Below are 13,177 nucleotides of genomic sequence, written 5' to 3' on the forward strand. Positions count from 1 at the left end.
GAAATAGATCCATAAGGGATTGATATTAATGATCGATATACTGATCGATGAATGGAGTTGCGGAAAAAATGGGCGTCAATAACCGATCAAATAATTTTTTCCCACTGATCTTCAAGTTTTCTCGCCCGGGAACTGACATTGGCCCTTCCTCAAACATGAAAAAGTTAAAATCACTGGGGAAAATTTTCTTTCATAACTAGTGCCCTAGGGATTTTTATTCGCGTGGAAGGTCACGCGACGGAAAATCCCTATGACACTCGTTCTGAAATATCGTACATCGCGTGAATTTTTTCCGATAGTTTATCGATCATCTCTACGATCATCTCTACGATTCGTCAACTTCGTAAATCGTTACTTTTCATTTTTGTTTCATCATCCGATCATATCTCGCCACAAAGTGATTCGATTCGGATGTACCGCATCGCGTTTTAAAGCTTGAAAAAGCACTCCGAAGACGAAAAAAGAAATTTCACTCTACCGTTCTAAAGTTACTGACAACTGACTATCGATCGTTTACTTCGTTGACACCACAAATAAGTCTAGTCGTAGATGAATTTTCATAGTCAATGAACGGAGTCGTTCCCGGAAGAGGCTGTCGAAATAGAATAGACACACTCGCCTCGTGTTAAAAGTCATCAAGGCAATTTTCGTCACTTGTCAAACGGTCCAACGAGGCCGCTGCACCCGATCACTTCTCAAGTACAAAATCGTTTCGGGGGAGGAGGAGAAATTTTTTTTTTATTTTTTCTTCAGAAAAACAAGATGAGAGGAGAGCACGGGAAGTGAGGACAGCCCAGTGAGTTTGCGTGTCATCGCTTCTCGATTAACATCAACCCCTCAACCCTCCGCACCAACCCACCCACCCCCTTTCCACCTCACACTAGAGCTAAAAAAGACAAAAGATGCGGAGAGACAGATGTTAAAAAAGAAGAAAACTGACGACCCGAGAAATATGGAGGATTTTTTCTCGCGTGTCTCGTCACTTACAGCATAGGGACTGATACCGACAGCAAATAAACGAGTCTCATGGTCGAGTGTTTGCGATGAAAAGCCCACCGGACGTTCGCGTGTTGTCAGTCGATGAATGAAGACCCCCGAGGGGGAAAAAAAAGTGATGAGAGATGTGAAAAAAAAAAATGAGAATTATCGAGAAGAAAGAGAGATCGTGAAACCGAAATGGAATAAATTCCATTTGGTGAATAGAAATCGCCACTGAGTTGCGTGCTATCATCGCACATATGTATTCATATGTATGAGAATAAAATAAAAAAATGTATATCTTACGGTTGGTGTGTCATGTGTGCAAAATAGTGAGACTAAAAAATAAACAAAGAAAGTGGAATTGAATTCCCGATAATCACAGCCCTCTTGTCATCTCGTACGTCAAATATCTGACTGTTACGTCGCTATTTTTTTTTTCTTCATTTTACACTGGCGAAATGAACAGAGGAGTTGGGTCTGATAATTGAGTGAGACAATACGGTACTCCAGAGTGGTGGGGTAGGATCGCCCTCTGGCCAACGTCAATGCAGCTGAATCGATGATTCAAGCGGATATCAAAGAGAATAAACGTCAGCTCTTTCATTTCACACATCTTTTATAAAGTTGAGCTGGGTTTACACTTTTCTATTCGTCCGAAAATCCGAATGAATGTCATTTAATTTGTTTAATATTCACTTGAAAAACGGATCCCTCAAATTGCGATTCGTTCGCTCCAATTTTAAAATGAAGAAAAATAAATAAAAATTTGCGTTTTTCTAATTAAAAAAAAAAATTCCTAAATCAATTATCCTCCTTGTAAAATTCAATTCACTCTCATCACTGGTTAATTCCTCACTGACAATCTCCATGTTGCCAGCCTCTTGATTTGTAGACACTCGTGTCTCATAGCCAAGTTCTCCCACTCATGAAGGGATATAACGACGATGCTATACATTCTATTGCCCAATGACGCGTGATCCTCGAGTCAAAGGTTGATCGAACCTCTCTGCATTTCCCCGTGCAATGACATGAATGCACACTCAACCTGCCAAGTGTACACCCCATTCTGCCCCTCACTTCTCATTTACCCCATACCCCTGTCCAGTCGATCTCTTGTCTTTATCGAGCGAAGAGGGTATTCACTGAAATTATACAACCGCCCGAACTAAGGCCACGGTAAGCAATGCACAAATACATACTCATACGCCCTTCCGTATACCTTTCGTGTGTACATACCTTTACCTTTGAATAAGGTACAATGGTAGCTTTGTAAATCGGCGCACCATGATTATCGGGTAATTTCATACATCCCAACAATTGAATAAAATTGTTCTTAATGCGATAGACATGAGCTGGGAGATAATTCGAAGAATGTTAACCGATTCATTGTCGTGATTTTAGAGGTTATAAATTATCTATTGTGTACGTTTTAAATTATTCTACTTGAAAACTTTTTTTTCAACCATTTTTTTTCGTTATTCAATGGGAAAGATTTTGTAGAAGTGAACGATTACTTGATCTTCTCAAGTTTTAACGGAAATGATAGTAATGAGAGTCTAATTTTTTCGATAAAAGTACGTCCTCCGATATTTTACCCTCCGATGGCCTAATTTTTATAGATAATTTCTATGCGTCTACAGAAATAACCTCCCCTTCCCAGTATTTAATAATCCCCTTATTTTTTCAATAAAAACCTCCGTCCAATTTCTCTCGTTGTCTCCAACGTCAGATTCTCATCGTCTTCAATTACCCCAAATGCCCTATCAATAAGACAAACCAATTCCCCCCAATTCTCCGGTCATCAACCCGCGCTGATAGAACAATTTATTTATTCCAACCGAAATTTTGTTAACTACTTACGAATACTAGAGTTGAATATGACCGTCAAATGAATATTCATTACTGCACTCATAGAAATATTTAGTTACACCAAACGTGATTCCTTAACTATTACTCCAATTTATTAATAGTTAACGGATCATGATACGCTAACAATACGATTCATTTATTCCAAATGAAGTTCGTTAACTATTAATGAATGGTAGAGTTAAATATGAACAAATGAATATTTGTTAATATTCAACGAAGAGCTGGAACCGAATAGACTCTAACCTGCAATAAAAATTCGTTCCTTCTCCGATTTACAACCCCCCTTTTCTAAGAAGGAACATTCAGGGGGTTGGAGACCGATCGAGCCCAGGATTATCCTGAGAGGATCCCAGGGCCCTATCCTCCTGATACCCACTTCCAACGAATGAAGACTGATCGATTTCCTATCAGCTTTTCATATAATTCATTTTTGAAAAATCAAATTTTCCAGGACTATCTAGTCATAGTGCACTCTACTCCCACCATCTAAACAAATAATTTTTCTCTAACTCAATCCCCACTCCCTCCCTAACCTCATCCCTTCAAACCCCCTCTCTCATATCCCGTAAAATAGTGTCCTCCAGTAACAGATAACTTCGGCTTCACTCAACGTAGGCGTGTCATTGCTATTTATGGCCGATGGACGAGTGCAGAGTGTGTCGTATACGGTGACACACCAGACGCGTCCCTCTTGTATTCACTACGGACTTGGTATCCTCTCACCCTCTCACACTCTGTCACATCTTTCCCCTTTACCAAAGGCACTAAATGTCCCCCTGTCCAACACTACAATTTCACTTCCATGTGTTCCCTATAAATAAACATCTCGTCGTTGGACTCTGAAGTGGAATAATATAATTATCCTTATGATATATGAGGGCACTCCGGCCTTTTCTTGCCGCGACATTTGTCACACCAAGTCACGGGGTCTGAGGGGGGAAGAGGGTAAAGGCGCGAAGACGAACCCATTCGTCGGACTATCTCTCTATTCCCCGGTTTCAAATAAACAAAAGAACATGTCCCCTTCTGTTCTTTGTCGCCTCTTCCCGGTTTAGCGGGCCCTATTCATCCGTTTGTCGCCCTCCGTCATATCTTGAAAAGGGCGCGGGGGTTGCGGACTTGGCGCGGAGGGGGGGGGGCGAATCGGTGACAGAGGAAGGGGGAGACTTATGAGGGATGCGAGGGGATCAGAAGCCGCAGAACCGGGTTTCACTTTGATCGAAGATTTATTCCGGAAATACCGCTAGAGAGCGCGTCAACTCGTTCACTTCATTTTTAGATCTCCTGTTTTCTTCATTCGTTTTTGCTACTGGCTTCCTCCTTAGATCTTCGAGTTGTTTTTATTACGAATGAGCAACATATCAACTTCCGTTGGCCTCATGAATAATGGAATTTTTTCAATGTTGGCTTTTTAATGAATATCTTGAAATGTAGGAGAATTCCAGTTGGAGTTAATTAATTATTCAATCAGCATTGGAGCTTGTTATTACTTTTGACGGATTGAGTGATACATTTTGGGAATGTGTTGTTAACACATTTGTATTTGGATACTTGAGAGGATGAGAGACGTGAGTAATTCGACTGAGTGAATATGTCGGAATAGTGTATAAATGAGAAGGGGAGAGATATGTTGGGGGTAGGGGGAATGAAAATAAACGGATGAACAAATGAATTTGATTATTCCTGGTGATGATTTAGGAATTTATTCGGATCTTTTGGTAAATAATTTTACGTTTTTTATCGATTCCCGTGTAATTTTCCAAATAATTGGATTAGGACCTGTGATAAGTTCAAAATTGAGGAAGGGTGTAATCAAAATAATCTGATTTCGTCAGATAATAAGACAACTCTTGAAGTTTTTCCCAATTTTTTTTATGAAAAAAGCGACCGAACCGCGAAGTGAATACAAAAATATCGAAAATTCATTTTTTTTGCATAATAGCATTGAAGAGGATTACTCTTATGGGTTTAATTTTTACCACCAATTCCATCGATTAATTGAATTAAACATCACGCTGCAATACCTCGAATTTCCAAAAAAATAGGTTCCGAATAACTGAAATTCTCTGGGTGGCACATGCGCCGATAAATTTTCAATTCAAAAAAATTAGCAATTCAAAATATCAGCAGTTACATACACCAGACTTATTGTTAATCCCCCGAATTCTCAGTCTGGAATCAACGAAAATTCTTGATAATACCGAGGCAGAGGTTGTACCCCTGGAAATGATGGTCTTTTGGGGCGGACTTAATTTGGTCGCCCCTTCGAAAATTATCGGGTCCTCCCTGTTGTCTCTCTCTGATCTCCACTCCCCTCAACATGTCTCGCTACAAGCGCTTAATTTCATTCGCAGTAAATATCGATACCCGTCAGAAAGACCGAATCAACGGAATGGAGGAGGTAGGAAGAGATGAGGGCTTTTGGGAATTGAGAAAAGACGAAATTATAGGCGGCTAGAGTCAAGTGGGAAATTGCACTCACCTCTGGGCTGTTTATGGCTGTGCATAGAGTCACATCACTGGCATTTCACGCAACTGAAGAGAATAGAAGTGAAGTGTTCGCACGCCAACGTGCAATTTATTCCTCAATTAACGCGTGGGACGGTAGTCAGAAGTTTTTTTTCTTTCATCCTTTATTCCAGTTTTTTTTTTCATAAAGGATTGTTGACATTTACCGATGTGGAATCGCACACGGAAGAACAATTTATTTAAACTGAATCAATAGGTACGTTCAAATGCAAATTTAATTTTAATTTTCGATATATATTTGAGAGAAAACTTTGAAAAATATAAAAATGGGGTTTCATTTGTTCGAAATGAAGATTTTATTAGTTTAGAATTAGATCATGAACAAAACAGACACAATTTCGACCAAAAAAAATATTAAAATTATTATTGAACGTTTGAAACGAGATTATATTTTAAATCAATCAAATATATGATTTTTTATTTTCAAAAAAATTTCTTGAATTGAAAAGAAAAGTCTTGAATGAGATTACTCGTCGGTAGTTATTTTTTAAATCCATTACTTTCATTTTATTCATGAGGGATTGTTGACATTTACCGATATGCGATCACACACGGAAGAACAATTTATTCAAATTGAATCAATAGGTGTGTTCAAACGTGAATTTAATGGTAATTATTTTTTCAATCATTCTAAATACCGTTTCTTAATAACAAATGAAAATGTTCAAATGTATCGAGTAATAAAATCCTGTGGTTGCGACAACGGACTCTCATTGACTTTTGGATGTTAGCTTTTACGATGGAATGGAGAATTTCTCGTTGGCGGTAGTCATGAGAATGTGCATACGTTAATTCACCGGCAATTAACACGTGTGACAAGCCGCCGGTGTATACATGAATGTCTAAATGCCCTGGCTACTTGTTTTCCACCTCACCGTTGGAGGTTTTAAAGTATCCAACACTTCAACAGCTCAATTGTGATACACCTCACGTACAGAAAAAAAAACGACACCAGGACAATATGGATGTTACGCCGCGCCCGAAAATAGAGAAATTCAATTTCCTCAACGGTTTTTTTTATATTTTTTACTGTCAGGAAATCGATGAGGAAGTGTAAAATACTTTTTATGGACTTGGATTTGCCCCGGAAATTGTTGGCTTCAAGAGGCAATAACAAAATATGTTCGTTTACTCTCACTCGAGTGTGTGGAAAAGTCCACTTTTCGCACTGTGCGGGGAAATGCCACTTTTTAAAGAAGATTCGGGTACTGAAAAGATCTCTCTTCCCAATGCCTCCCCTCCCCAATAATTGCAATTAAATTCCCATTGTCCCTTGAATCCAAAAACCTCAAATAATTTATATAATTAAAAAACTATCCAACATAATCCCCGTCAAAATTTAAAAAAAACTACAACCGTCACGTTTTCAAATATTGCAAATGTAAATTCATAACGCACCCCCAAGCAACCCTTCCCTCATCCGTGATAACCGCACGTTTGATCGTTAACGAATGTAATCCCCCAGATTCCACTAATTATTATCCCAGATATATCATTAATCTATAGACTGATTGGTCCATTCGTTTTAGCGGTACAACGAAAGAGTGAAACTTGCGTAATTGGTTGTGCATCAACGATTTGTTGAAACGCGGGGACAAAATGATGGGATAATGCCGGAGGGACGTTCCCGGGCATTGCTTTTTAGAATTTGTTTCCTTTATATTTATTTCACTCGCGTTTTTTTTACCTCCTCCGTTTCTTCATTCCTCGGCTTTTTTTTACCTCTTCTCGGCGTAAACCCCGAGCGAATTGTGGGGGGGGGAGGACTTTCGTGGAAGTGAGAGGGCAGCGGTAGCGTTCTGGATCAGCTTGAAGGAGATATAAACGAAACGAAGGCCACGAAAACTTGAGACGTGGAGAAACAGGAGGACAGGAAGAAAGGGGTAGGGGATTGGGGGTTGGTGGGATGGGGGGGAGGTGAAGGAGAGATTACGTGGTTGCACCTACCCGGTTACCTCCTTTTCTCTTTTCAGAGGCTAATGTACGACGGCTTAAACTCAGGGAGAGCTCCTCGTGGATATCCATCCCCCCTCCCCCTCAGCCCCAATGCTATCTCCGGAGTAACCCTCCCACTACAACACCCCCATTGCCCCAACGGTACGAGAACGTACGAGGCGACGCTACGTCCCCGACGACAATCTTTTCTCACTTTGCGGGAGGGGAAGAACCGCCATTTTTCAACTTATGGAAATTGCGTCCTTTCGACAGTGCGAAACTTGCCACTAGTATCTTCAGGGAAAAGTTGAACGGTTTTGCAAACATGTTTTTTTGGGGATTTTCTTTTAGATTTAATATCGCTCGATATTATTTAATGGTCATTTAGGGGAAGGGGGAGGGTATGGAGAGCTGAAATTATCGGCTTCAGATATGTCCGGTGGTTGTGGGGAAATTATTGTTGTTAATGTCGGCAATAGATTCTCGAAATTTTCAATGTATTAAAGATTGAATTCAATTAAATTTTTATGATGTAAAAATTTCGCAATGAGAAGTCTTCTGAACTTTAAAGATGAAGGGGAAATTGAGGAAACGGTATCGATTAAAATTGAATGGAAACTCAGTATTAAATATTCAGATAACATTGTAACTGAAATTTCACGTAATTTTTAATAATGTGAACTTTAGAAATTCTGAAAATTATTCGAATAAAATGAAAATCGGTCGAAAATGAATGAAATTGTTGAAGCGTTTGTTCGCCTGAAAGTTCGAAAAATTTTTCGTTCTATACAGACGTTTTTTTGTGTACGAAAAACATTAGCAAAAGTTGTGTGACATTCTGACATCTCCAATTTTCATTTATCTCATAATGAACTTTTTGGCCGAGAAGATATTTTTTGTCAATACGTTTTCTATAGCGCAATCTATCCAATTGATATTTTAAATATTTCTATGAGGATTTTAAGAGCTTACACGATGTGGAGAAAAAAAAACATAAAAAAGTCGTAATAATGACCAATTACAACATGAAAATGTCACGCGATATAAAAAATAATTGCATCCATATATCATCCCGTCAATACTTTCATTTCCATCGTCACCCAATGGATAAAATCCGTAGATCGGAGTGTGTATTCCAGATTTGTCCCTTATTCATTATCCACCCCCTGCGATTTATATCCCAGTATAAACTACTGTGGCCCATTTCTTCCATTTTACCCCTCCGGTTTTAACGCGATTGCCTGTAATTTCATTTGGTTGGTCGAGGGGTCAGTCGTGATTCTACCCGAAATATCCTGAATTTTTGACAATGAATCGACATCGATTGACACTAAATAACACCCCTCTGGGATACTCTGGGACACGTGTCCCTGAAATTTTCTATTTACGATATTCTCAGAACTGTGACGAATGGAGAATGTAAATATCAACAATTCCATTGTCTTCGTGCCATCCCCACTGAATTTATCATCCTAATCAGCGTACCAACAGCGGCAAATTAGTTCTGCCGAGAAATTATATATTTATCGGTGAAAATCCTTTGTCGTACCGCATCAATTTATTTACGGAGAAGATAAAAGTAGCTATCAAAATATGAAACGATTTATAGAAAAACGTCGGTCAATGGCGATCCACAAAAACAATGAAACAGATAATAAAATGAAAGATCATTATCGATACGTGTTTCCCCATCAAAAAGATGACGATTTTCCATAAATTTCCTGATGTTTCACCTGAAATCCCGAAAATTTGACGGTATAAACTCTACGATAAAATTCCGAGAATTTAAATAAACCTCAACACCATTAGATTTTTTCATAGCCCAACATTTGTTATCGTAAATTTATCATATCTCTAACGCAAAAAATCTCAAATCAAACGATTTATAGAAAATCGTCGGTCAATGGCGATACGCGAAAAACAAAGAAACAGCAAAATGAAAAATGATTATCGGTACGTGTTTCGCAATACCAGAGATGATGATTCCCATTGGATGATGGGCCGATCTGACGGATATTTACGATGCCGACATCGAACAATTCCGAGGATATCGACGGAAAGAACGAGTTGATTTACCGGTTTTCCGAGCACGTTCGATGCACCCCTCACTCCCCCTCGCAAAAGTGTGTATTATGGTGCAGGATTATTGAAGGATGGAAAGGATAACGATATACCGGTTCACGTGAAAGACGGCTTCCGATTGTGCCCCGTTTACGAGTGCATCAGCATCCAAAGGAGCAGATGATCCCACAAAAATCGTGAGAGGAAACGATCTCCACACACAATCCCCCTCCCCCCTGGACTGGGTTTTTCATCATATTTTTCAATTAACGATCATTTGGAGGTGTTTGACCCATTACCCACTCCAACCCCTCCCGAAAAAACTCCATTCTCAAGTGGATTTTTATCGCTTCAAACCCATCGCCATCTAAATTCAAGTGTTAATGGGCCCATTTTTTTACGAACAATAATAAACTATTTTTTCAAATCTTTCATAATTTTCATAGCGTGTCACTCGCGTCATTATCCACCACAAATGTCCAATATTTTTTTCGTTGATTCATGAATGAAAGTCAGCGAACCACTGACACACGAGGGTATGAATGAATTATCGATTCTTATCACGCGATACAACAACAACTGTGAAAAATAATACAACGCACGAAATTGGAAAATTGTTTTGCCGTTCGGTGAACAGGTATGCGATGTTTTGAAAGCACATGGGGAGAAGAATTTTACGAAAAAAAAACCCACATAAAATATCGGCTGAGTAAGAAGGGTTCAACAAGATTGTGTACCTCTTTACAGACAAAAGTCTTTTTCTCATCCTCGAGGGCTCAATCGAGGGAGAGATTCCGCCTGAAGGGCCACTTGAACGTTTTCAACTACACGCATCACGATTTTCCACCATTTTTTTTTTCAAGACGCTTTCTCATTGTGACGCAACACAGTGTGGCCATGACTAGACCGCACACCACAATGTCAACGGTAGAAATACCAAATAATCAAAAAAAAACAAAAGCACTTACCACATGAACGAAAACAGCTCCAAAACTCTCCGTTAACGATCCTGCAGCGGGGGTCGCTCAGTGTTTTCTGCTCGAAACAAATCACCACTGAAATAATCCGTTTATCACCCGATAACACCCACCAGTTATGAAACCATAAATAACAAATAAAACTCGCACCAAATCACTGTATCAAGTAACCCACGATCACTGTCACTCTAACCACGTTAACAGGCCAATTGAGGTGGCCCAAATCACGAGCTCTCCAAAGCCCCCCTCTAAAAAAAAAGCCAAACAATTGCCCGAAAATATTCACAAGTACGTAAGGGCCACTCTAGCCCCGATAAATCCACCTGTGATATAAATTTTTCCCCAGAGGCGAGAGACCTCTCCCGTATCGACTATAAAAATGTGTGCAGTCCCTCGAACACCTCGACCCAAGCTGCCAAAAACTAGGACACAGTTTCTCCCAAAAAATATTATAAATAATTTCTCCAATTTCCTCTCAATTTTCGCACATATTCTCAATCAATAAAATTCCTCCAATTTCTCTTCACCGTTATCTTCCCAACATACAAAACTTCGTCATTAAATTTGACTTGTTACGCGTTGATTATTGTTTACCAGCGAAACACGATACACGCGTTACGGCACTCGCCCGAAAACTGAACACGTCCCGACGCGACCTGAGACCGGGACTCGACTAGTTTCTGCTGGGTTACCCCCACTCCCTGATCACCCGCCAACCCCTCCGTCTCTATCCCCACCGCGGTGCGCTTCTGTGTTTTGTGTGCGTTCATCCCCTCCCTCACTCGCACCACTCTGCCGGTGTCTCTGACTCTCGCACTATCGTGCGCCCTTTTCTCCCGACCATAGCCGAATCCACACGCTTCAGCTGTCTGAAAAACCCTGCACGCGTCCTCCCCATACTTTTGCACCCTTCTCCCTGTGGCAAGGAGCATCCTCTTCATTCCTGTGCGTCTATCCTCATTTTTTTTGTCCTTTATTTCCCCCTTGTGCCGTTGCCCCCTCAATCCTCGAGAAATCAACCCCTTTGCATCGGCACGTATTACGAGCCTTCTCCCCACCGCGTGGTGGATCAAAGAGGGGGTTGGGGGGGTGGAAGTGAGACTTACCCCCGGCTGAAGAGAAGGCACCCGGAGTGAGAAATTGTGGCTTCCGTCGATCTGTGAAAAGACCAAATGGGATGTGAATTTAATGAAATTGGCCACCATCCATTCTCCGCTCTTTCTTTCAGAACTCTCAGTTCAGCTAGACACGTAACAAATACTGTTTAGGTTTTTTTTTTGGGTGGGGGGATGAGTTCGGCAGTACTTCTTTCCCGTGGAGTTTTGGAAAAGCGTGAAAATATGTATCTGTTGTTGACGTCCGGGGCTGTAACAGGGTGAATTTTCGGTGTAGTTTTCAACAAAATCTGGTATATTGTGGAGAGTTCGTCCCTTTGATGTGACTGATTCAGTTTGCAAAGTTTCTTTTGTCGTGGAGCGTGTGGATGATGAAAATATACACTTGTTTCTTTCTTTGATGGACGTGGAAAAAAAAGTTTTCACCCGGGAGGTACTCTGGCGATGAATGTTATAACAAAAATGTCAGCGAAGGGAGTTCGCAGTTTTTGGATGATTGGGTATTTATAGGGGGAGTATGCAGCAGATAGACCAAATATTTTTGCAGAATCATGGGAGTCTCATTCGGCCGGATGTAGTTTGATGTTGGTAAATATATTTTCGGGGAAATACGGGGATAGTTCGAGGAAAAATTGATGTACAATGGGAGAATTTTCATTTTTCCCCCGGGAATAATGGAAAAAAATAGGTATTGGATATGTCGATTCAATAGAATTTGTTTTTTTTTTCGTTGAAAAGCATTTAATTGTTGGCAGGGTGAATGTAAAATAGTTGACTCCGATAAAATCGATTTTTGTAATTATTAAAAAGTAAATGAAGGAGGAGAAAAAAATATTCGGCAAGTACTGACCAATAAAAATGTGTACATTTTCATTTGTTTATATACTTGTAATTTTGAAAAAGTGAAAAGCGTTCTGCTCACGAGTCTATCAATCCACTGATTTCTCAAATACTTCGATTATCCATTTATGGTCACTGGAATAAAGAAATGAACTCCTAACTAAAGGCTGACAATTCATTACAAATCATTAATCCAAAGTTTTTATCCCGCCCTAACACTAGAGTTTTTCTCATAAATTTCTCTCCATGCTGGACAATTATGTCATGAAAATTTCCCAAAAGTATACGGCGTTTTTTCTTCAGAATTAAATCGGCCGTAATTGTGTGCCCAACCATTATTTCATTTCGTTTGACAAAATGCAAGTATTTCATAATGATGAAAGTCATCTATAGGTGGTGTGAACAAATGAGGGGCGAGTGTTACGATAAAGTGTCGGGTGTAAAAAAGAGGTGAATCAAAAAAGCGTTTCCAGGGTTGGATCACTCCCTCGGGAGAGATTATCAAAGATCACGTGGAATTTATCACGATATTCTCACCCTCCTGCCGTGCGGTTCCCCATGCACAGGCCAAAATCGTCCCGCTGAGTATAAGCGGGGGCTTTATATACCGTAAACCATCAAGAGTACGACATTCATTTTCAGTGAATCGAGCAATGGAAAACGCCTTGAAGTAGTTTAATAATCGTCGGGGTGAGAGGAGACGTTTTTTTTTTCATCTAAAAGCTAGACACACTGAGTGCTCTTAATCGAGGAGTTCACTGGGTTACAATCCCCGACACGTGTACACCACGTGATCGTAATTGAGTTTCAATGTAGCGGAGTATTTCGTGAAGGATTTTGGGTGACAGTTTTTGGGATAGTTTATTGCTT

The 13,177-nt window shown here is 40.0% G+C and overlaps 1 protein-coding gene across 1 annotated transcript in view; it reads right to left on the reverse strand.

Annotated features, from left to right (window-relative positions):
* The window catches only part of LOC135164136 (MOXD1 homolog 2), a 126,452-nt gene extending 115,424 nt beyond the window's left edge, over positions 1–11,028 (reverse strand). The window contains exon 1 of the mRNA XM_064124223.1: positions 10,344–11,028. The gene's annotated coding sequence lies outside the window, so the exon portion shown is untranslated. The remainder of the gene's footprint in view (positions 1–10,343) is intronic.
* Between the last annotated feature and the right edge of the window lie 2,149 nt (positions 11,029–13,177).

The sequence above is a fragment of the Diachasmimorpha longicaudata genome, chromosome 6 (genome assembly GCF_034640455.1).
Source record: "Diachasmimorpha longicaudata isolate KC_UGA_2023 chromosome 6, iyDiaLong2, whole genome shotgun sequence".
Classification (NCBI taxonomy): Eukaryota; Metazoa; Arthropoda; class Insecta; order Hymenoptera; family Braconidae; genus Diachasmimorpha; species Diachasmimorpha longicaudata.